Source organism: Idiotropiscis lumnitzeri, chromosome 18 (assembly GCF_059441095.1).
Source record: "Idiotropiscis lumnitzeri isolate Australia: NSW breed Sydney's pygmy pipehorse chromosome 18, RoL_Ilum_1.0, whole genome shotgun sequence".
NCBI lineage: Eukaryota > Metazoa > Chordata > Actinopteri > Syngnathiformes > Syngnathidae > Idiotropiscis > Idiotropiscis lumnitzeri.
In genome coordinates, this window is record NC_142408.1 from 10,203,391 (window position 1) to 10,230,833 (window position 27,443).

Consider the following 27,443-nt stretch of genomic DNA (forward strand, 5'->3'; position numbering starts at 1 on the left):
TCGCATGACATTACATAAAACGGACATCTGCAACCCAGGAGAAAGCATTGTTGTTTTTTTTTTTGTAAATGACACTATACACGGGCAACAAAAAAAAATTGAACCGCGACATTGAGCTGCATTAGCACTTTATTTGTCAAGCAGTAAACATGACTAATGTATAGCAAATGATATCAAATGCCTATAGTCAAAACTTAAGTCGCAGAAGAAAAATAAAATCATTTTATTTGATCCAAAGTGCTGCAAATCAATTGCGCGCACATAATCGCTATGCTTTTCGAGCCGCCCTCCGATTCATTCACGCAGAAATTGTCCATGAGAATCCAGTAGGCCAATGATTTATATATTCCATTTCATGCTACATTATCTTGAAGATAAAATTAGTTGTCTTCAAAATGCTGTGATCCTACAGGTTAGAGTGTAGCTTGGCTTTTTTTTTTTATCTTTCCATCACTTATTTTTTTATGCATCGACAAATCCGACAGATCCATGCCTCTGTGATACTTCCAAGCAGCCCTGCCATGCTGCAATGGGAAGTTGTGAATGATTCGTGAGAATAAAAAATAAAAGTGAGCGTGCGAAAATTTAATTTTGTATTTGACTCACTCCTTGTTAATCATCCAACATAGAGCAACACATCCTGTCAGAAAAAAAAAAAAATCCTCCCCCTTGCCCGCAAAGGTCAAAGTGCATCGTGCCTCTTCCCTTGTCTCCTTAGAAACTAACTTGTTCTGTCCTCCCTCTATGTGAGATGTTCCATCACAAAAACTCTCTGTTTTCCTCCGTGAACAGCTGCAAGAGCCTTTAAACTCGCTCTTAATGACATGACATGAGTCACCAAGAGACCGGGGGCTCCACGACTTCTCTTTCACTAATATAAAGGCGTCCTATTTAAAGGGGAAGTCTTATTGAAAATTTTCTTTTCAAGATTTTGTTCTATTCAGGCCCACTAGTCGAAACATGGCCCTCCGATTAATATTGCTTTTGCGGAATATGAGTTAAGCAGTAAAATCTGGGGCGGCCATTTTGTCTCTTGCTGTCATCATGACATCACCAGATAACGACCAATCATGGCACAGCCTCAGAAAACGGGTGAGCTGTGATTGGTTGTTATCTGAGCCCTCAGCAACGGTGATGTCATTTTCAGGCGACTGAAGTGACAAAATGGCTGCCCCATGAGAAAAATCGGTGGATTTGGCTGCTTAACTCATATCGAGCTCACGCAATATTAATGAGAATATTGTTTTCAGACTTGTTAAGGTGCATAGAACATATTATTGCAAATAATTTTTGGGGGGTTGACTTCCCCTTTAAAGTATTGACGTGACTTCAAAGCCCTTTACTTCTCTATCTCTTAACGACAAATTCGAGAATACATTTTTACGACCAATGTACAATATTGAGTAGTGTTCAGAATAGCAAGAAAAAAGTGTTCTTTATTTAAATACTATCTTATTTTATTTACACAAGGTTAAGATCAACTTCCCTTAAAATACATCATATTTTAATCCTCAGGCAATAAGCGAAACCGTTTAACTCAATTGCTAAATTCAACAGTGACTCTGCTGCCCTCAGCGAAGCGCGGCGCTACACTTGCATCAACTCCTTTAAGACATGACCAATCGAAAATCAGTTGTATAAGTATGAATCCATTATTAAGCACTTGTGTAGCTTGGACATGATAAATGAGAGTTTCCATGTTACATTTGAATAGATGGCCAATGCTCATTCAGGTGATGCAACTCAGAATATGAGTATTAAGACAACCAAGCAACCAAACCCGAAAAAAATAAAAAAGACATCTGAAAACTGCCATCCATTCCATCAGCACCCTAGAAGAGGATGCAGCGGCAGCAGCGCCTCGATCATTATTTAAAGCTGCTTGAATGGCTTTCTATTTTCTATCAGCAGTTTATTCCGGGGCAGTGTTTACGTAAAAGTATTCCACGAGGATGATATACCCCGCAATGACAGCTCGCGTGCTTAAATGAGGAGTTGAGGAGAGATATAAATGAGCGCCCAAGCAGACCATTAGGGAAGAATGCGATTCCCGATTGAGGATTTGGGCTCACCTGTGCAGCGTGAGTGAGGAGATGGAAAACAACAAGGCAAAAGAAGCGGAAGAGCAATATAGAGCAGGGCTTCCGATCAAAAAGCAGTTTGATGATAGCTCACGAGCCTTTTCTGTGTGATGCTAAGTAAGAGTCCAAGTCTTGAATGTGAAGATATGGAGACATTTCCCGTGAGCAAGTCCAAAATGCGATATTTACTATAAATTCAGGTCATGACCTGTGGCTACCTTGGACATTGGTCGTCTGACTGTCAGTTGCAATTGTTTGAGAAATAATTTTTCAGTTGGTTCTACTAATCTTCACTGGAGTTCTGCATTCCGCTATTTTGGCATTTAGTGGCGTTCAGGGGAGGTTCAGAGGGAAGTTGGTGCATCAAATCAGGATCAAATTCTGATCACTTTCCATACAACAGAAAGTCTCGCGATGGGCATAATCCACGATTCAACTAATTGTGACTAATTTGGGAAATAATGTGGAAGTTATTATTGATTAATTGTGTACAGAAGCAAATGAGACAAAATGGAGTTTATTCACTCAGAATTAGTTTGCTGTCTAAAGAAGTAAAGCATAATTTCATTCGCATGTTTCTAAAATGCCTCAAAATTGGATTTTAGCACATTCACAGCCATCAATATGCCACAGTTGCAAAAAAAACAAAACAAAAACAAATGACAGATGAATGGATCATTAATATTCCCGTATTTGGTGTAATACATTTTTATTTTTCAAATTTTGATCCCTCATTTTTGGGTTCCCCATCGCCTTGCTCAAGTGCGCTTGGTTTGCAGCTAAATAAAGTCACTCATTTCGCAACCAACATCACTTCGTAACATGAGTTTAGCAAAATGGTTACTTTGAGCAAACGCTGTCATGTATCGGTATTGATGGGACATTTTTTTTTTTTTTTTTTTTAAATGCTGCGATACCACGAACTGATACCATCTCAAGAAGCAGCACAGACGTGCGGTTGGGTGTTCAAATGTCCGTTATGACATGTTGCTCATATTAAAATTTCAAGCAAGGTTTGGAGTATTTTAACAATATTTAATAAAAATAAATTAAAAAAAAAAATCAGGAAATGGCAATATTCAGCACTCAGTATAAATGTTGAACTTGTACTGGCACTCGAGTTGGTTAGTTATACCGGTGCAACGCCAGATAAAAAGGCTGCGAATGGGAAACCCATGCATAATAATGCTTTAACAAGATGATCAAGAATGATTCCGTCATAAAAAAAAAAAAAAATGCTCCCATAGGTTGTTGTGTAAGAGTACCCTATAGATAAAGTTCCTTCTTAACTTTGAAAGTACATTCAACCATACAAACATAATACTGCTGCGCTCCACTTTACAAAACAATTTCTGTTCGTTATAAATTGTCCTTGGCAGTAAAAGGCACAATTTAGGCGCTATACTTGCAATGGGATGACCTACACCCCAACTTTGAACATAATCCCTTCTCACAAAGGGGCTGACTTCATTTCAAGTGGGAGGCCAGAAAGTAAATGTCAACAACTCTCTGAGGCGTGCAGTTAGGATACGGTTGCTAAAGAATTTTTTTTTTTCATATATAGCGATGTTGGAATAATTTAATCTGTAGATGCTGCTAACAACTTGGATTGCGCTAAAGGCACTTTCTTTTTAGTAAAAGTGGGAATACTTTTTTTTTTTTTTTGGCCCAGATCCCACTTGTGTGAAACCATTTGTCGAGGCAGAACTCAAATGTTCAGTTGTGTGCATACATTTCACTAACGACAAACCGTATGATTGACCCCAAGGTCAGGTTAAATCGGAGATGTTTCTTCGCTCCATTTGCATGTGCGTGTGTGTGTGTGTATATGCGTGTGTGAAGAGAATAAGAATAGAATAGAGAGACAATCTCTCTTGAAAGTATGATAAGTGTGGATGGACAGGGCAAGCCACATGGAAACATGGAGCAAAAACCCTTTTTTTTATCAAAGTGAGTTTGTCTTTCAGCTCGGATACAACTACAATACTTACTATGGAAGAAAAAGTAATAAAAATTCATTTGCTCGTTTCCGCTAACGTGTCCGCACACCTGTCTAATTTTGAAGGGTCCTTTGCTAACATAGGTTGCTAGCTTACTATTATATGAGAGTGTGTGTGTATATTTGCGAACATGTAATTGTGTCTGATGATCCTTCTTTCATCACAGCTGCGCTTGAAGCTACTTTGTGTAGAAATAGATATATTCAATGCAGCCATGTGTGCATTAGCCATTGCGTTAGAAAGCAAAGATTTTAGCTTAGCGGCTAGCTAAGCACGTTTGATTAAATTGTCAACTCAAAGTTTTACAGCCCTGTTGCAGTCACACCCATATCTTTCGCTGTAAGTAATTTATGCTGTTGTCAAATGCAGTTGCTTTTCCACCGTATGTATCTGGCTAAAGTAAAGTATCTTCTTTCTCAACAGCACTTTAAAAGAGTTATTTATGCCATATCGGCTGGATTGTTGGAATGCACTTTATTTTGGAGGCAGCCAATCCTCCATCAAGTGTCTCCAGTTGCTCCAAAATGCTGCTGCTTTCCTCGTAAGAAGGAACACGTAACTCCTACTGTGGCAACCCTTCACTGCTTAAGCAGACACTCGTAAAGGTACCGAGGACCAAGCGAAGGCTCCGAGGGGATCAAGCCTTTTCTGTTGTCTTTCTTTGACCTCCCGCGAAACGTTAGGCAAGCCGCCTCACTTCATATCTTTACAACGCATTTTAAAACCCATTTTTATTATTTGACTTGACTTACTTTTGCTCCATGTACAGCATTTTGGAAATCGCAGTGCTTGTCTTAAAGTGCTTTAGAAATACATTTGCTGCTTATTTTAAACACTCCAAGTGCCTTGGAAATGTGTCAGCAAGGGTAAATTAAAAGGGTAGAAATGTTTTTCATAATTCATTAATCAGACAAGAAGAGATCATTGAATGATGCTAACGATGTTTACATGGTCCAATATTTGTCACTGCCTAAATGATTTACATGACGAATATCAATATTCTCTTGTGCCATTATATTTATTATTTTTCATCCTATTTTAACATTTCACTGAATTAACTTAATTACAGTATATGCCACGCAAACCAAGATGACTACATTTTGGACAAATCGAAATAATTAGTTCAGGAGACAGTGAAAGTAATTAGTTTGGAAATTAACATTTTGCGAGGCTCGACTGATTTGGTGATTAGCATTCATCCCATGGCTTGTGAATACCTACCTCAATAAATGCTAAAATATCTGCATGTGAAAATGTGCAAATATTTGCAAATACTGCTCCATAATATGCAGAGCTGTATGTAGCTCATTTGTCCCCCGAAGGCCAGCAGCAATTTTCTTTGGTTTGTGTTTACTCAGCTATTCACTTTATTTGCAAATCTATGTTTCACCTTCTTGTTGATGTGATGCAATCATAAGTAGCTCCGGTGAAATCACACAAAGATGTTGAAGCTTAGATTGATTATAAAATAAAGAAAAAAAACTATAATAAAAAATGCTTAATTGCTCCCCACTGCAAGGAGCATACTGTAACGCAAATGCACCAAAAACAAAATAAATATATATATCCTTTCTCTTATACGCTCATTAATTTACAAGTTAGTTTGTCAGCAGTGCCAGTTTTTTTCTCTTTTTTTTTTTTGCTAAGTCACATCTGTCAGTCTCAGGGATAAGAAAGAATGCCCCTTATTTAAAGCGTTGCCGTTGATTAAGAGGGAAAGCCGAAATGAGGATTCCTGGGTGTTATGTGGAGTGTTTTAAGTGTGTCTTAACCTTTCAACAGTGCACCACAAAGCTTTTCCATCTGGAAGGCCGGAGCGCTTTCTTTCATCTTAAGACATTTAGCAGACTTCATATACAGCAGAATTACCCTGTGGTGGAGCACGGCTGGCTGCCGCTTACTATATGTGGCTTGCGAGCATGTGGCCCCGAGGACCACATAAAAGTAAAATTTCCTCCTGTGGTGAAAAGAGCCATCATTCTTCCCCCGCCCCTTTTGTTCTAAATGTTATTAGCATTTTCCCCTCCTTCAACAAGGGGGTTAAAGCTATGAAGTATCCTTGGCCTTGGGATAGCGGCGGGCCACACAGGATGGCACATTGGAAAGCTCATGAGTTTAACCCAACAGAAAGAAGCCATGAATGAGGCTGGGGAGGCATTTCGGTCGATATGAGAGGGGATTATCTTCTTGCATCCCTTCTCACAGTTATCTGGAGCCTGGGTGGTAGAATGAACGGGTAAAAATCATGAACCAGGAATCGGTTATTCTATACCTGCCGTGTTACGTCACATGTAAAACTTAAAATATTGTATGTCATGGAAAATGTGCTAGCCTTTTATTTACGTTATTGTTAAAATGATTGGATTTAATCCAATTCAGTTGTGCAGGCTGTTAAGAGCAAAATGCGGCATTTCGCATCACTCAGCAGCAGACTTCAAAAGCGTGTCTGTGGAAATTTCAACAGACAACAGAGGGGAAAATGTGACGTTGGTGAGGGATGTTTTATGGTTTGGGAGAGGCTACGACTTCATCAACTTAAGTCAGCAAATCGACTCTTCTGTTCCGTCTCCAATGTTGGAGCTGAAATGTTTCGTGTGTACCAAAAGCCAGTTAAAGAAATATAAGCATGCGTTTACTCACTTGTGGCGTGCGATTCGTTTGCCAAAAGGGTTCTAGAGTCAGAATGCGGGTGGCTCAGATGTAAGAAGCCCATTACAGAGGATCCGTTAAGTCTAAGGGCCGTGAGGTCAGACAATTTGATATCATATCAAATATTTTTAGGGAAAAAAAAAAAAGTCCTCATACGGCGTGAGACCTCTCTCACGTCAGTAAGAATCAAAGGAAAAACTCGGAAGATATTTTGCTTTTTCTTTGGATTTATATCGTCATTTTGAGACAAAGGATCAGCATTAAAAAAAGAATGTACATAAAAGTTCAAGCTGAGTCCTTTTGTCTGTTAATGTTTTAAAAAATGGGATTTTCATAAATAACTTGTAAAATAATCCTCTCACACAGATGGATTGTGTTCTAATCGGGGAAAAATATTCATAATCAAAACAAAATTGGAAATATATTGTAGCATTTTTTTACATTTTGGACCTCATATGTTTCACTGTTTTTTAATCTACTGCAAAACATTTGCTGAAATATATTTTGGGGAACTGATTGAAGAATTATAAACATTTGAAACGATCCTACTATTGTAATAGTTTAAGTCGCATTTTGAACAGAAAAATCCAGTTGCCTGAATTCAATCTTTACCGATTGCCTTGCTTGGATTACTGAGATGCTGCACAGAAGTAAACTTTTTTTTTTAACCAATAACAATGACTAATTTTTTAAAATTGATATTAGTTACAGTTAAAATAAGTTGGGTAATTATTCGATTCGGCGAAGGTTTTGATTATATTGACCGTCCCTGATATGCAATAATTGTCATCTGCTCCATTTGAAAGGCACTCCGCTTCAAACAGATGGCACACCCTCCCTGCCTGCTGCGTCACTCAATCTCCTCATCAGACAAGCACTTCCATCAAACGAGCCTACAATGGAACACGACTGCCTTGTCGTAAAGTTACCGGCTGTGCTCACTTTCACACCGAGGCTCCGCCGATTGTGCCCGGGCATTGTTTAATCACACATGCATCCACCATAATTGAATTTTGTGAGCCCACGTGAAGCCACAAAGTGCGTGTGCGTGCGTCTCAGTGTCTCAGAGCAAGTGTGTGACAGAGAGGATTAAAATGCGGCTGGTAAATGAATCATTTAATCCCCGGTTTAGAGACAGCTGGTTCGACGGAGAGCCGAGACGCGGCTCCTGTCTGTTGGCTGAAGCGCTGCAGGAGACAACAAGAGACGGGGGCGAAGGCGGGAAGAAATGAGAAAGGCAGGCTTTCTCTTCTTGATCTTCAACCCGAAGTGACCCGGAGGTGTCTGTTTAATGGAGCAAGCCGATTGTTCAATCCTATTATCGGGAGTGAAGGATGTTCACGGAGGCAAATGAGATCACAGAAATAAACATATTGCAATGTGATCCGATTCATCCAATGCCATTAGGTGAGGGTGTGAGTCTATGGAGCGTACGTTTAACGTTGACCCAGTTAGTTGTTTAGTCCAATGGTTCTCAGTCTTCTTTTCATGATCCGGTTCATTCAAGTCCATAACATTTGTGGACTTTTTAGACTTAAATAAAAAAGAAATCAGAAGTACTGCAGGTTCTCTTTTTCCTTTCATCTGCGTGGCCTGGTCCAAAGTGGCCCGTGGAAATGTGTTGACAAAAAGCAAATGGCAAAAGAAAAGACAGTTTCGTCACACAAAGACATTGTCCAACCATGTTGTCAGTTGTTACTTCACGTTTGAGTTTTTCTGGGGAACTTTTTCTTGGGAGGAAAAAAAACTTGCTGTGAATGCTTTAAAAAAAAATAAAAAATAAATAAATAAATAAAAAATTTGTAGTAGACCAAATTAAAATTATGAACATAAACCGTCTTATTTTTTCTTTTTAAACTTTCGTAGAATAATAATCAACTAAAAATTGCATTAGAGAAAGCTGCACGCAACAAGAAAACAAATAACCCCACAGTGACATAACTAAGGACTTGACCCCACTCTATCCCCCCGGTGCAAAATTTAAAAAAAGAAAAAAAGAAAAAAGGGAAACCTGATGGTCTACCCGCTGGGAGTCACAGAGTTTCCATTCCAAGTGAAGGACAATTTGACCTTCTGCCAAAGCCCCAGCTGCCCACGGAAGCTAACCTCTTCCACCCCTGCTTATTTTCAGCCCTCACTGGTGCTTCGGTGAAAGGCGGAAGTTCTCCAAAAATAAAAAAATGAAAATCCTTGTACCTCATTGTACATGCAAGAAGGAAGATGATATCATGGGCCCATCCAGAATGGAAGGATCATGATAAATATGGACCACAAAGGACAAGTATCTCGCCATGGTTAATGCAGCCCATGAAAAACGTTTAATATCACTCATACGGTGTCATTTTAACACGGCAGGACAAAAGAAGTCACAACATATTTCCACAAGAAGATCGATTCAATATAGTCACATTTTATTGCTCACTGCCAGTCCAGGTAGAAAGAATATACTTTTTGGCTTCTAAACCACCTAAGAACTTACTTGGGCGTTTCTCTATCCTACATTGCACTTTAGCTTAGTTGTACTAGTTAGCATGGACCCTCCATCTTCTCCTCTCTCTTCCTGCTCGATGTGATGCATGATAATCTACTCATCGTCCTCTTTTAAGGAAAACAGAGATATATCTTACTCGTCAAGGATTAGTGCGTTAGAGGAGCAGCTTTGTACCCTAAAAAGGGACGATGTTTAGCCATGCTAGCTAGACAGCCGCCGCTTGTAGCTGGAACCTAGCAACTACTCGATGGGTAGTTCACCAGGAGCCAGGATAGGTGAGAGGATGGGTGATAACTGGATTTTCACACTGGGCAGATGTGCTGAGGTGATCAGCAAGCGTTGAGGTTGGTCTACTGCATATCCCGCGCACCGCTAATTGACGCCATGTTTTTCTTCTTTTGAAGTCAAATTAGTTCAGAGAAAGCAACAGTTTCTCTACTGGTTGCCACCAAGTAGCGCACCGAGTGTTGCCGCAATTCTATAGAGACACGATTCATCAAAAATGCACGATTCTTAATGATCAATTCAATCAATTATTACGGCCATCTATAATGTCTAGTAATAAAAGGGAAACCAAAAGTGCATTTAACGTTGTGGAATAATTGGGCTATATAACTTGCCAACATCCACAGCATGAATGCAATATCCTATAATTACAATATTGATTTGCAGGGTGGTCTTTGTGCATTGTTCTCATGATCCGAGCTTAGGAGGGAGACGGGCTGCATTATCGGGATCCTCGAAGAAGCTGCCAAAGGAAAATCACTTCAAAACGTGAAACAATACTTAAAAAATAAATAAGTCACACATCATTTAAAGATTTTGAAACTGATAGCTTGTGGTTTAAATTTGGCTACGCACGAGTAACCGGTGTTTATTTTAAAAAAAGGACAAATCAGGGTCTTCATGTTCTTTGAAGTTCCTCATCACCGTGGGTGGGAATGTGGCACGGCACCAGGCCAATGTCACAAACACTAGGATAGAGTAACACCGGCCCCGCTGTCCCTGCTTTGCGTTCATCCTATGAGCCACACACACACACACACACACACCCACCCCCACACAGATGCAGTGCTGCGTGACAGTTTCGCACTGCTATCACATATGCAATCCTCTGCCGGAAATAATCCTTAGCTTTTAAGTGTACTTACGAGAGGATGTTTCGTTTTCTCTTTTTTTATTATTTATTTTTTTTATTTTTAATACAGCTGATCATGAAAATAAATACCGTAATTTCCGAACTATAAAACGCACCTGTATATAAACCGCAGCAGATCTTTTGGGGAAAAACAAAAACAAAAACGATATACTAGCGGCACTAGGCTATAAGTCGCAGCTTTGTATGTTGAAAAAAAATTGGTTGTTTACACAATGTACAGAACGATTTTGTACTGTGAATGCACATAAAAGGTACATAAACAGATTGTTAAAAGAGTGCCTTTTAACACGGCACCAACTCCGCTAAATAAAAACAGAACAGACCCAAGAGAAAAAAAGATTTTTCTGAACTACAGAGCGCCCCTACCGGTGAAAGAAAAATCAACAGAAAAAACATGCGTTGTATTAGCCGCACGGTTCAAAAATCTAGGAAAAAAAGTAGCAGCTTATAGTCCGGAAAATACGGTAATTAGATTCCCTTGTAGTTATTTCAAAAGACCTTATGAGATAAGATACACGCCATCTTAGGAATATGCTTCCTGTATTGGTATTTACGTGTTACGAGAGTTATTTATAAGGACACAGAGGTCGGGCAAAATATGTGTCGAGATACTCTAAAGACATTTCACCCCTAGTTTTAAAGATGATAAACACATACGTATTCTACCGAGGCTGCTTCCTGAGTTGAGCTTTCTCTCCTGCGTTATAAAACTGAGCCAGGAAGAAATTCCACCATAACCCCAAAGCAAAGTTGTACTTCGAAGCTTACTCGAGTTTGATGCTGATGTACATTATTTTATATACTATACTGTCGCGTGTTTAAACGGAGATCCCAAAATGACAACGCATGGTGCACTCTGAAACGCTGAACGTTTTTGGTATTCAGTCGTCACTCAGCATTATAACAGCGGCAGCCAACCTGACATTTCTACCTTGAACGCCAGCCCGCATCACAACCTCCGGTGTCTCGTCCCCTTCATGTCTCAAGAACATAATCCCTTCCAAGGCAAAGGCAAAGTCTTACCCTGCTGTTCACATTGAATTATTAATTGCACTCAGCCACTCTCACTGTAGTTCAGTGGAACTTCGGATTTTTAGATAATTCATGCTGAGTCGCTATTTTTTTTTTCATATCAATAAAATCCAATAAATATCTTTTTTTTTCCCTTCATAAAACGTTAACTGCACAATATATATACTAATATATATAATATATTCATATACGTGTGAATCACTGCTAATATGACGCACAAACTAATTGCGCCTTCACCGTCTGATTAAACGCGACGGACGAGTAGCAGCTCTCCTCGCATTACTATTTCATGCATTGTGCTTTCGAACTAAATTGAATTCCTAATTAGAATAAAACAATATGTTGTGAGATGAACTTATGAGAGGGGACTTCACACATCAATACTTAAATACAACTCACTACAGTCTGATCTGAGCAATTACAAAGGAGCGTGGCCCACTTTTGTTGCTCTGCAACAGATACATTGCAATAAGTTCCAATTCTGGTTCTAAGGTTATCATCGTTTATCCTCATTCGTATTAATAGATAGACAAAAAAAAAAGAAAGAAAAGAAAAGCTCTCTTGAGGTTCATTAGGAAAGCAATGCCACTTTTTATATAAAAGCTTCTGATCCTTGATAATCCCATGCCGTGTTGCTATTGTGAAGAAAAGGTGTTTCATTTGAAACAAATACATTTCAAAAACACACAAATGTCTTGAACATAGCACACATTTGACACTTTCTAGAGTGACAAGTCATGAGTGACAAGTCACATCCAACTGCATGCTTTTCTAACAATCTTGCCTCACAAATTCAAACTAAATCCAACACTGCTTTGTGAGTTATAAAAAAAAAAAAACGGTGACAGAACAAGTGACAGGATGCTTTACTAAAGCATCATTTATTTTGCTATACACGACATGTCGGCTGGCTCAGACGGGAATGAGACACCACTATTTGCATCCGCGCATCCCGACGGTTAATGACGCTTTGGATGCTCACTGAGCTGATGACTCTCAATATATACATTGTTGCAAACATAGCAGCTGTTTTTGTGCAAATCCCGAAAAATGTCGGTCCAACTCGGAAATGTATGACATCGGTATTGTACGGATTCAAATATTGTACTGTACCGCGACATGAACTATTCAAGAGGATTAAACGCCACTTAAAATGCTGTCGTTTTTCTACTGTAGGCTACGGCGCAATCATTGTGAGGCGGCTTGACGGCACCGTGACAACTCCATTTTGTGGGAACAGATGTAGTGGTTAGAGAGTGACTTACGCTATCATGCCAAACCAAAAAATTGAATGTTTGGTTTCAAGTCGTGTGTGGAAAGGAGTAGAGAGGCATCGTTTATGTTTGAGCTGCACAGCAGGATAACAGGAAACTGTCGGGCTCATTGGGGAGTGAAAAAGAAAGAATGCGGAGGAATGGGGTGAAAAAAAAAGTAGTACATATTATTATGGCATATTAGGAACGCGACTTTCCTTCATCAAGTTAACTATCAACAAATTGATTTAAAGGTGGAGCCAACGACAAAAGTTTTTTTTTTCTTCCAAGAATACGTTCAAATTTCCCCATTGTGGGACTAATAAAGGACATCTTTATCTTTTATCTTTATCAAGCAGCAGAGTTTAACGGTAAAATCCAACTGTTTTTGTGCATCTACTTGCTGTCGACTGAAAATGACATCACAAATTCTCATTGATCGGATAACGACCAATCATGGCTCCGTTTCAGAAAACAGGTGAGCCGTGATTGGTCGTTATCTGAGCCTTGAGCAACTGTGATGTCATTTTCAGGCAACAGAAATGAGAAAATAGCCGCCCCCTGAGATGGCGAAAAACGGATGAATTTTGCTGCTTAACTCATATTGTCATGTTTCGACTAGTGACATTTTATTGTAAATAATTTTTGTGGGGGAGAGGAGTGATGTCCCCTTTAATGTACTTTTCTGGACTTCTGTTTCCAATATCGTAATGAACACAATACTACCGGATAGTAGGCTCAAAATCTTTTGATGGCCCAGAATTTGGATCGATGGCATAGAAAATGGATGGATGGAATCATGATCATCCTCTTCTGTGGTCATCAAAGGTTAGAGTTCAACCTCATGGATTCAGTACATTAAGTAGTGCGCTGTATTTACGTTTTTTTCCTCAAAAAGAATCACTCCTCAACCGGACCCTAAAGACTCAAAACGACAAGAACAAACAAAAAAAAAACAAATCAAAAGTAATCAGCATCACTACAAGGCTTTCAAACTTTACTTGCTTGACTTGTTTGCCTTCACAAACTTCTAGCCTCAAGCACACCAAAACTTTTATCACCTGCACTAGAAAAGTGTTCCTAAAAAAAAAAAAAAAAGGCCATCAAAACAAACTGAAGTTTTATTTAGAGTCACCCACAGCTGCAGGCTGTAAAAAGAACACAAACGGTAGGTGAGGAGCAGCCATCGTGACATCAGTGAAAAGTTGTCTGACAAAGACGAGAAGCAGGGGGGGCAAAAAAGGTGGCGTGGGGGTGTGCGTGTGTGTGTCTGTGCCTGCAGGAAGACACGAGCTGTCAAGATCCATGCGATTTAATTAGGAAGGGAAGGTGAGAGAAGCTTGACTGGACCTACAGCAATAAGAGCAGTGCAACAAAACGACACCGTCACTGTGGATCAAGCGATTCGCAAACAGCCTTCAAGCGCACCTGCAATAGCGAGCCTCATAGCGGGAGAACGGCTGACTTCAAGAGTAAAGAATGGAGAGTTAAATCGGGCAAAATGAGCTGCAGAGGGAGTTTGCTTGTCTTGCGATCCGACACGGCGGCGGCAGCCGGGGGATTGGGGTCAAAGTTCAAACTCGGCAGTCCTCGGTGGCTTTGAAGGAAACGGGTGTTGTGAGACTTCATCCATGAGCTCGGAAAGGCATGCTCCCTCCATTGCGAATCAGGAAATGCAGTGACCAATTATTAGAATAGTTAGCAAAAAAAAAAAAAAAAAAGTGGTTATCTACAACAAAATCCGAAGCATGACAAATTATCTGCCGTGAAAAAACACCATCCCACGAGGGCTTATTAAGATTTATGGGTGTTTCAACATGTGAAAGGACCCACTGGAAAAATACAAGAGAGGCAGGGCACATCCTGAACTGGAAACCAGTCAATCACACACACACACACACACACACACACACACACACACTCACAAAAGAAAAGTTTAACTCTAAATCACACTCATGGGCAATCAATTATCCGGGGAAAACCCAGACAAGCACGAGGAGAGCACGCGTACGCCGCAAAGGCAGGCCGAGATTAGAAACCAGAGCCTCTCAAACCGTGCCGTGGCCAGACGTGCTCGCCACATGCGTGCCTGAACTTGTGCAATGACATCATCAATTTTATCCAGCAATACTTTTCTTTTACTTGCCCTTTTTTAAACCAAAGAAAGTGCAAGATGAGGCTCTGAGATGACTTCTTGACATTAAGCGGTGATGAAATGAAAATTAAAAAAAAAAAAAGATGAAGAGATATCTGAGCATGTTTGCTGTTTTGCCCTGAGGTGCTTTAATGCAATGAATGTTTGCTATCACACTGACAAAGTCTAATAACACCACGAGCTGCTAGCGCGGAAAAACTAAATAATTAGCAGAATGTTTTTGTTAACCTCAGCAACCCTTTGAACAATAGAGACGCGTTGGATAATCTAAATAATATAATTGCAGCTCGGTTACACTGCTATCACACACAGATGGAAGGTGAAGCGAGTACAGAGTATCTTTGTCAGATAAATTGTGCAATTAGATGACCAAAAGGTGATAGTTTCATGTGATCGGAATTGGTTAGGCGGCCATGTGAAAGATCGGGATCGAGAGAAAATCGGGTTTTACTTAAAATGAATAAATCGGCGTTTATAGGAGAGATGTATCTTACAAGGAAATAGTGCATATAAAAATCAAAAAACGTAATTACATCATACCTTCTCAAACTGAGTGGCACCATATCGAATCAAATTGCAATCCCACTGAGCCGAGCCAAATCGAATTGTTACACTTTCAAATGGAACCGTCCTAGAATCGTTTCTCACCCCACATATCGAAAACTGCATCGAATTGTCTTTTGTGGAGAGCTGCTCACCCCGAATATTTGAAAGTACTTGAAAGAAAATGACTGGTAGACGAAGCTGTTGTTTTTTTTTCTCTTGATAAACCTAATCAGTTCAATTCAGCTATATTCTAAATCATCCAGTTTCCTCAGATGTGCTGCAGGCCAAAAAGTTGACGGAGTATTGAGAACGTGGATGCAGGGACAAAGAAAGGACACAATGAAAAATTGACCATCACAAACAACCACGATCCCTCAACAATTCCAACACCTTTCATCGCCCAATTGTGTGCGAAAACGCTTTCACTTCATGACATGGAATATTAGACAACTTGGCTAAAGTTAGCTAAAACAGCTAATTTTGGCTAACATTAGCTTCAAGACAAGATAACGGTTAGCATTGAATCCGTACGTTTAATACAAAACCACGGCAAAAATCAATCGCTTGCCAACGTTTTGTGTTGCAACACATATTTTTCATTTGAACACAATAAGTTCTGGACAAAAAAAAAAAAAAAACAGAATGTCGTCCTCTAAAATAGTGGCCGTGGACGTGTTAGACAGAGATGCTTGACGCCAAAGACGATGAAATGATCTCTGACATGAACTGACCAATAAATGTATTTACCAAAGCATCGATTTGAAAATATTAGCAAAAACATCAGTGGAAAAAAAAAAAAATAAATTCCAGACCCAGTGGGGGAACTCTCAAGTTACAATGTTCCTACATATGTTAACAGCTGCTGTTCTTGTCATTTCCACTGTCTCCTGCTGCTGATGTTCCCTGAGCAGACGGAGCGCATTCTGGTACAGGTTCTGCTAGAACACTCACTATGACATCAGCACTGTGCCCCTAATAATTAATGTGTCAAAGCAGCCGTCAATAACACATGGGCTGTCGGAGCCAAGGATTTTTTTTGCAGAAAAAAAAAAAAAATGCCCACATCGAAAATAAAATCAGGTCCCAGTCCTAGCCACCCCCATCTGAATTGATTTAGTCATCGGAGACAGTGAGCTACATTTTCTATTTCTGCGTGAATCTGTGGCCTACTAAAAGGAAAATAATGCTGTCATTCTACCTTGACATATCATAATAACTACATATTTCCTGGGAACATTGATGAAGAAACCGACTCGTAGATTTATTTAAAAAAAAAAATATGCACATTGTATTGAGACCATATAAGAAGGTCAAATATTGCAACAATGTGAACATTTTCAAAAGGAAAACTGTGCTGACTTAATGCATGCTTGATGGTTGCCTGACTGGTGTAGAAAACCTCCTTGGTCTCCAGGTGGATATGTAAAGTGGATGGTGGGCATATTGCAGAAATATTTGATGTTACCATGACCTAGTTTTGGTCATCTGTGCTTCCTGTGCTTTCACTGTATAAAAAAAAATGTGGTTATTTCAAGTGATGTGTTTACATACTATAATGAAACTCGGTGTCAGTCAACTTGACACCGATTGGGCTTTGTGCTTTACAAAATCATTAGATCACCTCACAATGGAAGGTTTCTGCGACAGCTGGCCTCAATTAAAAGCTTTTTTGGTAACGACCAAAATCATATTTTATGTTTCTAGAATAGTTAATACACTAATAGTGTATTAAAATTGGTGAAATTACACTCTTAAATGTTAAATGCAATTATTGTTCTTCATGATATTTCCAATTGACTGTTAAATAAAATGTGGAGCACATATTTTTGATAGACAGGTATTAACTCACAAACTAAAGTTGACCATATTTAATTGTGAAAAAAATAAAACAACTCCAAATTAAGTTAACAGGGTGGAGTTTTCTGATATTGAAAGAGTTCACATTAAAGCATTTCAGGATGCTGGATGGTATTTGCTTGTTATTATTATTATAACTGTATTATTACAGGTGGTCTGATGAATTTGTTCATCCCAGCACAATCAAATACATTCAAATAAATATAGTTAAAAGAAATAACTGTACATATACATTGCAACCTTTTGGTCAGAAGGCATTAAAGTGGTTCTTGGTAGAACGACATTGAACAGATTGGCTGTTAATCATCAGCTAATAAACTGTGTCAGAATCGCTCCTCCCTCTCTGAACACCATTTTATCATGGTGCAGAAGATAAATCGACTCAGAGATGTATAGACTTGGCTTTGGCTGGCAGCTGGCGCTTTGGGAGGTCTCTGATGTATGTTTTTTTCTTTCTTTCTTTTTTGAGCCCCAACGCACAAATCAATTTAGATCCAAATGATTACAGTTTGGTTGCTGTTCAAAACACCAAGAGCTTCTGTCGCCCATTGTTGTAAATCCAGCCAGGTCCCGAATCTAAACCTTCTAAGCAACTCTCAATGGGAGGAAATATATTGGCAGCTGTCGACCAATGTTAGTTATCGCTTCAATTCGGACAACAATTAAATTAGGAATGCACAAAGGAAAACCTTCAGTAGGAGTTGGATCATATTTCCTTGCAAGCATGATTTTTGCCAACAAGCACAGTTGAGTAAAGGATAAAGAGCTGATGATTAGCATCGGTAAACATTCAAAATTCTCAGTTTCTCATATGAAATGATTCCACACTGCCAGTTGCTTTTATGTTGAATGACATTTTCAAGCTATTGTCAGACAGATCTGATTTCCGTGCCAGAAGTGAAGAATATCTTCTCACAGTCAACATGGGGGCCACATGGGGGAAAATCTATTACCGAGTGGGCCGGACCAGTAAAATCATGATTTATAACATAAAACAATATTACGCAGATTATCACTATTTCCATGCTGTCCTGGTGTTTCCAGTAGTTGAATATGTCATATTTAACCAATTTATGTCATACAGTTTTTTTCCCAATAAAACCATGACTTTATTTGTGTTTTAAATTAGATCCAGGCAAATTCATTGTTCAACTTGCTGTATTCATCTGAGCATTGCTTGTAAATATCAAGAATAACATTTTGAACGAGAGGTTTACAGAATGACCGCCACATTGAAGTTTACCAAACATATTAAAACGGTAATGGTGAGGCTATGATAAAAGTCCATTGAATTAATTTTGCAGATGTATCTTACTTGTGTGCAACTAACGACCGCTCTTTATTCAATTGGGCCATACTTATTTTACACCTTACTAAATCTTCTCGCGGGCCGGATTAAACCCGTTTGTGGGCCTGAACTGGCCCGTGGGCCGTATGTACGACACCACTGTGGTAGAATGTAGCCAGGGGAATGGCGAGTTGCTAAAGTGCAACTTACGTGAGGAAGGAGTTAGTATGCAAACTAAAATGCCTCGTCGGCATCTGTTTGAAATTACAAAACAACACAAGACCTAAATGGCTGTTAATGCGAGTACTTGAGGTGACATTAACGTGTCTCGATATTGGCCTGAACAAATTACCTAAAGGCTTGAGGTTGTATAAGGTAAACGCTTCAGACTCTTTTTCTTTTTTTTTTTTCTTTTGGGGGGGGGGGGGTTGAAATATGCAACCCAAGCCAAACCCAAAGAGAAGGTCTCGAGAGAGACGGCTAGCAACAAGTTATGGAGGGTTGCTCCCTCCAGCGAGAATGTTCTCCTAAAATAGCGGAAACTCTGACACGATGAAAGGAGACATTAATTTCTGGCCTCTTCAAGGTCGTTCATTGTTGATGTGGGATCATTATGCTCTTCTAGTAAAACAAGAGCAAATCTATTTTGACTGTTTTCATTGAAGAGGCTGGGGCGGGGGGGGCAAAAAACCCCAAAACAAAACAAAAAAAAAACCAACACATTAGCCAAAACTTAAGACAAGCACATAAAGATAAAATTGAGAGTCTAAAAAGCCATTGATGTGGTTTGTATTCTGATTTTTTTTTCCCTTTCTGTGTCTGCTTTTATGCCTTGATTACATTGTTTTACTCGTTATATTCGTCAATGAGTATTTCTTATTATGTTGTCCATCCAAAAAGTCAGGAGCAATTCAAAAACCTGTGCCGCGCACCCAGTGGCTCAGGACACGGACAACGCAAATATAATAACCAACACAAATTACTCGCAGGGCAAAAAAAAAAAAAAAAAAAAGACCCTGGCCCATTTTCAGTGAATATGGTGTCATTAAGAGACAAACAGCAAACGCCTGCCAATTATTTCTCGACAACTTTCTCCCGCTTTCTTCTTTTCAGATAGAAACACAAACATATCCACATACTGAGAGCCTTACGTGCCTCCCGAATGTCAATTATTTTTCGACGACTTTCTCCTGCTTTCTTCTTCTCAGCCAGAAACACAAACACGTTCACATTGTCAGAGCACAAGTGGTTAAAAATGAATTCCCAAACACATTTCTTTGGATTGGAGGAAGCAGGGTGTGTGTCTTTTAATTTGAGTTAAGCAGCAAGCCGCAAGCCTCGGGTGCCCATCACTCCTATAACAATGTCAGAGATGAAATCGGCTATGCGCGTTACTCGGGGCAACAGTGCTTTTCTTTATCCAAACATGCTTTGAATTTATTACGATTTGACGCGTCTCCAAAGGCAAACTTCGAAAGTCGCCGTGTCGCTGCTTTGTGGTTTGATTCGGTTCGCTCGGTGGGCCCACCGGACTGTTTGACTTGAATGCGAACGCGCGGGCGGCGGACCTCGAGCAACATCTGTAATTACAAGATCAGGTTCTCTGAATGGCGGCGGTGGCCCTCGTCTTGCCTATGACCGCGTGGAGGTGGGCCTCGCTTAAAATAGGATGGACACATGGAGTTGATTTGGGGGCGATTATTTCAGGATGGAGGCTGAGAGTGTGCCAGCTTGTTTCCAAACCGCAGTTGCCATAAGTCATGAAATGGGAGAATTGAGAAATCATATGCAGTTCAGAGGGAATGGTCTATGCTTGCGATCTTCAATCCTGTTCCTTGAGGTTTGCTGTCCTGCCAGTTTTCCATCTGACAGTGATTCATATGATCAGGATCGTGATCCAACATTTGCAGACTTTGATGATTATCTGATCATTTAAATCACATTTGACGCAGTGGGAAGAGATGAAAAACGGACAGGATAGCGGACCTCGTGGAACAGGATTGAAGAGCCCTGGTTTATGCTTTCGCTGAAAATTAGGCTGTCATGAGATTTTTTATTTGTCACAAATGTCAAATATCGGATTATCTCACATTTGAAAGAGGCCTGATTAAAATCTGAGGACTTCCAAATCTGTCATGACGCACATGACATAGGAAGAGGGTAAAACCGCTCAATTTCCTTTCTTAACAAAACTTTACGAACATTACATTACTTGCACGACATCAGACATAAAACCTTAACCTAATCAGCGTGTATGAATAATTCAGTCATCGCTCACGGTGAAACTGCACAGGCAAATAAATCCTTTTAGAAAATAAAACAAAGATTGTATCAGTATTATGTATTGTGATTTACTATACTATACATTTACTATTTCTCTCAACCGTAAATTGCAGGAAGACCTTAATTTGACAACTTTTTTTTTTCAACCCACCTAAATTCCTTGCAATAATACCTCACTAGTCTAAACATGGCATTCTGATTAATATTGCGTTTGTCGAATAAAAGTTAAGCAGCAAAATACCCGGTTTTAGCCATCTCATGGAGCGGCCATTTTGTCACGTTCTGTCGCCCAAAAATGACATCAAGTTTCCTCAGGGCTCAAGTCTCACCTGTTTTCGTTCGTTGTCCAGAGATTGGTCGTTATCTGAGCCCTGAGGAAACTTGATGTCATTTCCAGTCGCCAGCAAGTGACAAAATGGCCGCTCCCTAGAAAAAAAGGTGGATTTTTCCGCTTAACCCCTATTTCACAACCGGAATATTAATTCGAATGCCATTTTTCGAATGGCAGGCCTGCATAGAACATATTCTTGTCTAGAAATTTTTGGGGTTGACTTCCCCTTTGAAGAAGTCATCCGTCTTTTCAAATTGTAAAGATTCCCTCATTTGCTTCAATTCTTCTTCCATTATGTTGTTCATGCACAACTGAAGTTTGTGTCGAGATTCGAGCCTGTATCTGTCAATGCAGATGGCTTTTTATTCACCTCAAGCTGAACATTCACAGAGTGAAATGAGACACTTTCAAGCCCAGTCTTGAGTCCCTGACTCACTTTTGACGAGGAGTGATGGGCAAATACTTACATCAGTCACTTCCCAAAGTACTACGATGACCCTTATTGAAAAATAAAATCTTCCAAATGCTTTCAAACTCACATTTGAAGAAAAGATATTGTTCCAATGCTTCGTTCAGTGCGTGAGAAGGAGATATCTTTATGGAGAAATCAACAATTTATGTTTTTCGCTCCTGAAATAATCGCCTTCCCCCAAAGAGAATTTCCTACCGCACAATCGTGACAAATCAGAGGTTTTAGTTATTGGTCCTGAAGGTCGGAGAAAGAAACTTTTACCAAAAAGATTTTAAACCCTCACAATGTGTGAAGAACCTGGGCGTCATTTTTGCCTCGGATTCCTCGTATTAAAAATGTAAGCAAGATTGGTTGTTATCTCCTTAAGAATATAGCCAGAGTCCGCCCGTTTCTCTCTCAGGCTAACACAGTTGGGCTGATCTATGCTTTTGTTTCCTGTCATTTCGATTATTGTAATGCCCTGCTCGCTGGTCTTACTAAAAAGAGTATTTCCAGTTTACAACGACTTCAGAATTCAGCCGCATGCGTGCTGACGAGGAATAGAGGGCGGGCACATATTACACTAGTTTTAAAATCGCTGCATTTGCTACCCGTGTGTTTCAAAATTGATTTTAAGGTGCTTCTATTAGTTTTGAAATATCTTGGGCCATCCTATGTATCCGACCTGCTCTTATCATATCAACCCACGCGGACCCTTTCGTTTTTTGTAATAATTGGGATGTTTTTATTGTACAGCACTTTGAGCTGCTTTTTTTTTATGTATGAAAAGTGCTATATAAATAAAAATTTGATTTGATTTGATAATATCTGTCCTGTGGTGCATTTCAGTCAAACAAACCAATGTCAACACATCAGTTGGATGTGGGACAGCAGAAGCTAAAAGCATCCTAACGAGTCCTGAATGAAAAAGTAGTTCTAGTCAAGTTATAGTTTTATTCTAGTAAAGCTAGAAGCATTAAAAAAAATAAATAAATAATAAACAAAAGAATATTCTGAATTCTTGCTGCGTTGTACTCTTGTCACGTTGCTCTGTATATAAACCATCCAATGAATGCCTAAGTCTGAGAAGACAAGACAATTTTGTACACGGAAAAACAGTTTGGGTTGAATTGACTCCATTTTATTTGGTCATGTGGCTGCATGAAATAAAATCATCTGGATTCAGCTCCATTTTTTTTTTTTTTAAGTAGACTGCATATTCACTTTAAAAATGGATCCAGATGATTTTATTTTGTGCAACCACTTGATGAAATAAAACTGAATAAATTCAACACCAATTCTTTTTCCCAGTGTATTTGCCACTTCTTGGATGGATCTTTTGCTCCTTCATCATTTTGCATATTACATTTTTTCTTGACCCTTTGTTATTTCAGAACACCAATCCCTGCTCGGTACTTCTCCTGGACTTTCACTGCATCCAATTTTCTCGCTGAGCCCCCCTCTATCCTCGGGCCTTTGGGTGTAATCAGAGAGACCATGAGGGGCTGGTATAAGAATGCCTCCTACGTGAAGAGCACGAGGTAGAAGGAGTGGAAGTGTTTTCAAAAATGGATATAAAAACTGGTGATTTTCGCAACAATTCAGACAAGCAGTGTCAGGGAGATGACAGCGGTTGTACAGAAACTTGTCAGAATGAAATGATTTCCCTGTTGTGCCATTTGGAAACAAAAGCTAAATGGAAGCGAAAGAACATATTTGATTTTGCAACCCCCGCTCCATAAATAGAGTTGAAGCATTGCTGCCTGAACCGGTGTTGACTTGAAGATTAATACCATGAATGAGAGCTACTCATTGGTTCTGAAGACAGTGGAAATAATTCACCCGATGTAAGAGAGCTGGATACTTTACTTGCAACCAATTGACCATAATCAGTTGCCAAATGACTCATTGAGAATGTAAAGTTGTAAAGTTCGAATGTTTTTAGAGAGGTGGGTGGGATTATCTGTATACAACTCAATTAATTTTGAATGCGGTAAAAAGTCAGATTGATATGTTGATTGTTGTGCAATTAAAGCAATCTTCCCCCAAGGCTCAGGCGCTAGTTCTCTTTGTAAAATGATAAATGGAAAGAAAGAAAAAAAAAATAATGGAAAGACAGAATCATAGCATGTAAAACACAGGTGTCAAACTCAAGGCCCGAGGGCCAGATCTGGCCCGTCACATCATTTTGTGTGGCCCGAGAAAGCAAATAATGCGCGTCAACTTCACGATTCTTGCCAAGACACCAAAAATGCAAATTGTGTTGTTCAGGTATTCCAACCCTTTTTTTTTTTTTTTTGGGTTACCAAACCCCTATTTTAAAGTATCTAACTGTAATATTCATTATTTCAAAAGTAGCTATTTATCAATTTCTTGTGTAATATGCGGCAATCACACATTTTTGGGGGTTCACAGTCATAACGGCCCTCCATAGCTACAATGTGGTCCGCAATAAAAATGAGTTTGCCACCCCTGGCATAGAAGGAGATCTGCTCATGGAAGATGAACACACCTAAGATTGAACATATTCTTTAAGATAGCCGTAAAGTACATTTGCATTCTGATGGCAATACTGCAACGATTAATAACCTTTTGGCACGTAGTTGAAACTCCAAGTCTGTAGCTCAATGACAAATAAATGCAGTTGACTAAATTAGCTAATTAGCTAATAGGCGTCCATATAGACACGTGACAACATAATACAATTTACAAGTCACACAATATCCATCTACTTCCATTTTTTTTTTACTTTTTTTAATGCAAAAAAGGGCATGTAATATAATCCCAAAAGTGAAATGTGGTCATTAACTGGGGCAGCAAAAGTTCATTCTATAGGAACTTGGCTTTGGGACTGGTGTAGACAGGGAAATTTATTCAAACTTAACAGCTTGTCAAAGTGATGCTAATATCATTCCAAAGAAAGGTGGCGGTGACCTTGAGCAAGGCACCTCACCCCCAACTGTATCGATGAATACAAACTCTCTGCAAGAAGCAATTTTGCCATTTTCCACTTCAAACCAAAATATGTGCTACTATTGCAGCTTGACAATGATTTTACTTTAAAATGTCAACTGTCTTTCATTATGAAGCTTCCATAAGAAACGGAATGTGTCGGTGGAGAGAATTCGGAGAACTGACGACTGGCAAACAAGTCGAAGGTCACTGCTTTTTTTTTTTTTCACAGCTAGAAGCATGACAGAGAATAATTGAAGAAAGAGCCGCACAGTGCGATTTTAGATGAAGCGCTTCCACATGACAGACTGCATCCTAACTTCTCAGCGAGGTGTCCGGCTTATGTCATCATTGACGACATGGAGACCAATAAGTTGCGCAGCATTAAAAATAAGTCATCATCGAGCAAACTTTAAAAGGAGTCGACGTTACCTAACTATAAATCCGCTCTGAACAGTCGCACGGATCGAAGAAGAATGAAGAACACGTCATAATCAAATCAAAAATTGTCGTGAATTACATTAATAGAGTGGAATTGTTTCTTTTGACCAAGTTGAGTGAGTAACTTAGTTGCAACGTTGTCCCAAAAAGCTCATAACATCAGCTCAGAGTGCTACGAGATACTCCACCGACACAAATGGTCCAATAAATCTGCTCAGTATCCAGACAGTCAAAATTACTCATTCAATGAACTGATTTTGCTCATTTCCCCCGTAACTGAGATGTAGCCAAACATGACTATTAAAGCTTCATTCCTACAGTTTCCATATAATGTCATTTCGTCCCCTTAATCTTGCTGCGTCATTCTCGCGCGTGTGTCAACAGGAGAGCGTCGCTCATTCAGGTTTGCAGATCCTTTGGGAAGCTCGTCAGTTACAATATACTTCAGAGGGAGAAGGAAGTGGAGGTGGGAGAGGGGTGAGGGAGGGGGGAAGGAAAAAGTCCTCCTGGGCAAAATAACCCGATGAGCACAAAAGCAAAAGCGTATTGTGTTTTTAGATGTTATGACTCAAGTGCTGAAACTGCACATCGGCGCGGTGCAGCTGCTCAGTAAATCACGGAGGATAAGAGCACAGCAATAATACGGCTGAGGAGGAGTGTGCGGCGTGTGGTTGTTATGGACACTAAGATCAGAACGTGGGTGTCCAAACATATTATAAGGGAGTAATGAAACAAATGATGGAATCGTTATTTGGTGAAGTGCCTTTCATATTCATCGGTTGTTACGACGCCCACCTACATCCGCTGCGATCCGGAAAAGTACGGCAACGTCCTTCCAACTCTCTCAGGCACCTCAGTGACAACATGCGAGCAACTCATCAACATCCAGGGTGCTCACACTGATTGTTTGTCTGTGTTAAATTATGTTCCCTGTCGCTAATGAACTTGAAATTGCAGTGGCGAGCGAATGCTGAGAGATGAGGTTGCCAAAGCACACAAGGCGGGGAGTGAAATGACCAGCGAGACCGAAGCAGAGGCTAATTCGTCGGATAGAACCTGTCAAGTTGAAGATGGCGGCGGTTATATAAATTGGAACTCAAACAAAATCGGACGTTTGAGCATTCCGAATGAGGCAGATTGAATTGGGATCAAAGTTATATTATAGTTCACGAAAATGAATGAAAGACCTCAAACTGAAAAAGAAACGAAACAGGAACGAAAATGATTTTAAAATACAAAAACTAAATGAAACTTCAACTTACGTGACTAAAATGAACAACTGCTAGAGCTTTTTGCTCTAATAATTCATAAGTCATTCATTTTCATCGCCAATTAACATCGGAAATGAGCTTTAAAAGTATTTATTTCAAACAGTTGCTTGAGAATTGTAGATCATTTTACTTTTACACAAATTTTCTTGACCTTTTGGCTTTTTTTTTTTTTTTTTTAAACCTTGCAATAAAAAAATAATCCATGTATTTTGTAAAGAAAATAATACTAAAACTAATACTATAACTAATTAAAAACTATATTAAACTAAAAACATTTTCAGATAAATAAGAACTGACAAACCAACTCCAAAAACAAAACAAAACAAAAAAAATAAACAAAAGACAAAATGAAAAAAAAAGAAATCAAATAAAATGCCAAAATATTCCAACCTTGGTATGGATCCATTTAGCATGATGCAACATTGGGTACAATTTGCTTTTTCACGATATAAACTTGATTCTATGCCATTTCTTTCAGCGTACATGCAATTATGAAAAATCAGGGTTCAAGGGTCAAAAAAAGATGAGCATTCCCTAATTAATTCATTTCTTTACTTTTACTTCACAAACAATTTTTCAGTGGTCTCTTATAAATCAAATGCATTCAAAGAAGACAGACTATCTTCAACCATGTTGGTTCTTTCTTCCAGACTGAGTTTGACAAACAACTCCAACGGCCCTACAGAGGAAAAATTAAAAAAAAGCCAACCACGAGACGGGGACAAGCACGCAGGGTGACACTTTCATGTCTCTTTCACAATTTAACATTTGGCCGAAACTAGAGAGTATCACATTATTTATCATCAACAGTCTGGTGTAATATGGTTACATATAAGACACTCACACACAAAAAAAACCCCAGAACAATATGAGCGTTTTTGCTAACAGGGTGCAACTCAGTTCAGTTGAATACTCAAAGGAAATATTGTTTCAGTGTTTTGTATCGGTTTGGCCAATGGTGTCGGAGTCATTAAACAAAGGCAAAAGCTTCTGCATTTTTAAACTGGAATTGGAAAATAGTTCCAAGACAGCGAAAACAACATTGACCCAGTGAGGTGTGTCTGCTGGAAACTGAGAATTATTACATCTGGAACTTTAGAGATGCAATACTCATTGTGCTTGTCAACAAAAGTGAAAAATCCATCTGATAAATGTTTGATAATTTGACTGCTGCCAATCGTGGTCAAATTTCACAGAATAACC

At 39.3% G+C, this 27,443-nt stretch overlaps 1 protein-coding gene across 1 annotated transcript in view; it reads right to left on the reverse strand.

The window, feature by feature from the left end:
- LOC148319459 (matrix metalloproteinase-17-like) overlaps positions 1 to 27,443 on the reverse strand; it is a 67,890-nt gene that overhangs the window by 39,066 nt on the left and 1,381 nt on the right. The window lies entirely within an intron of this gene.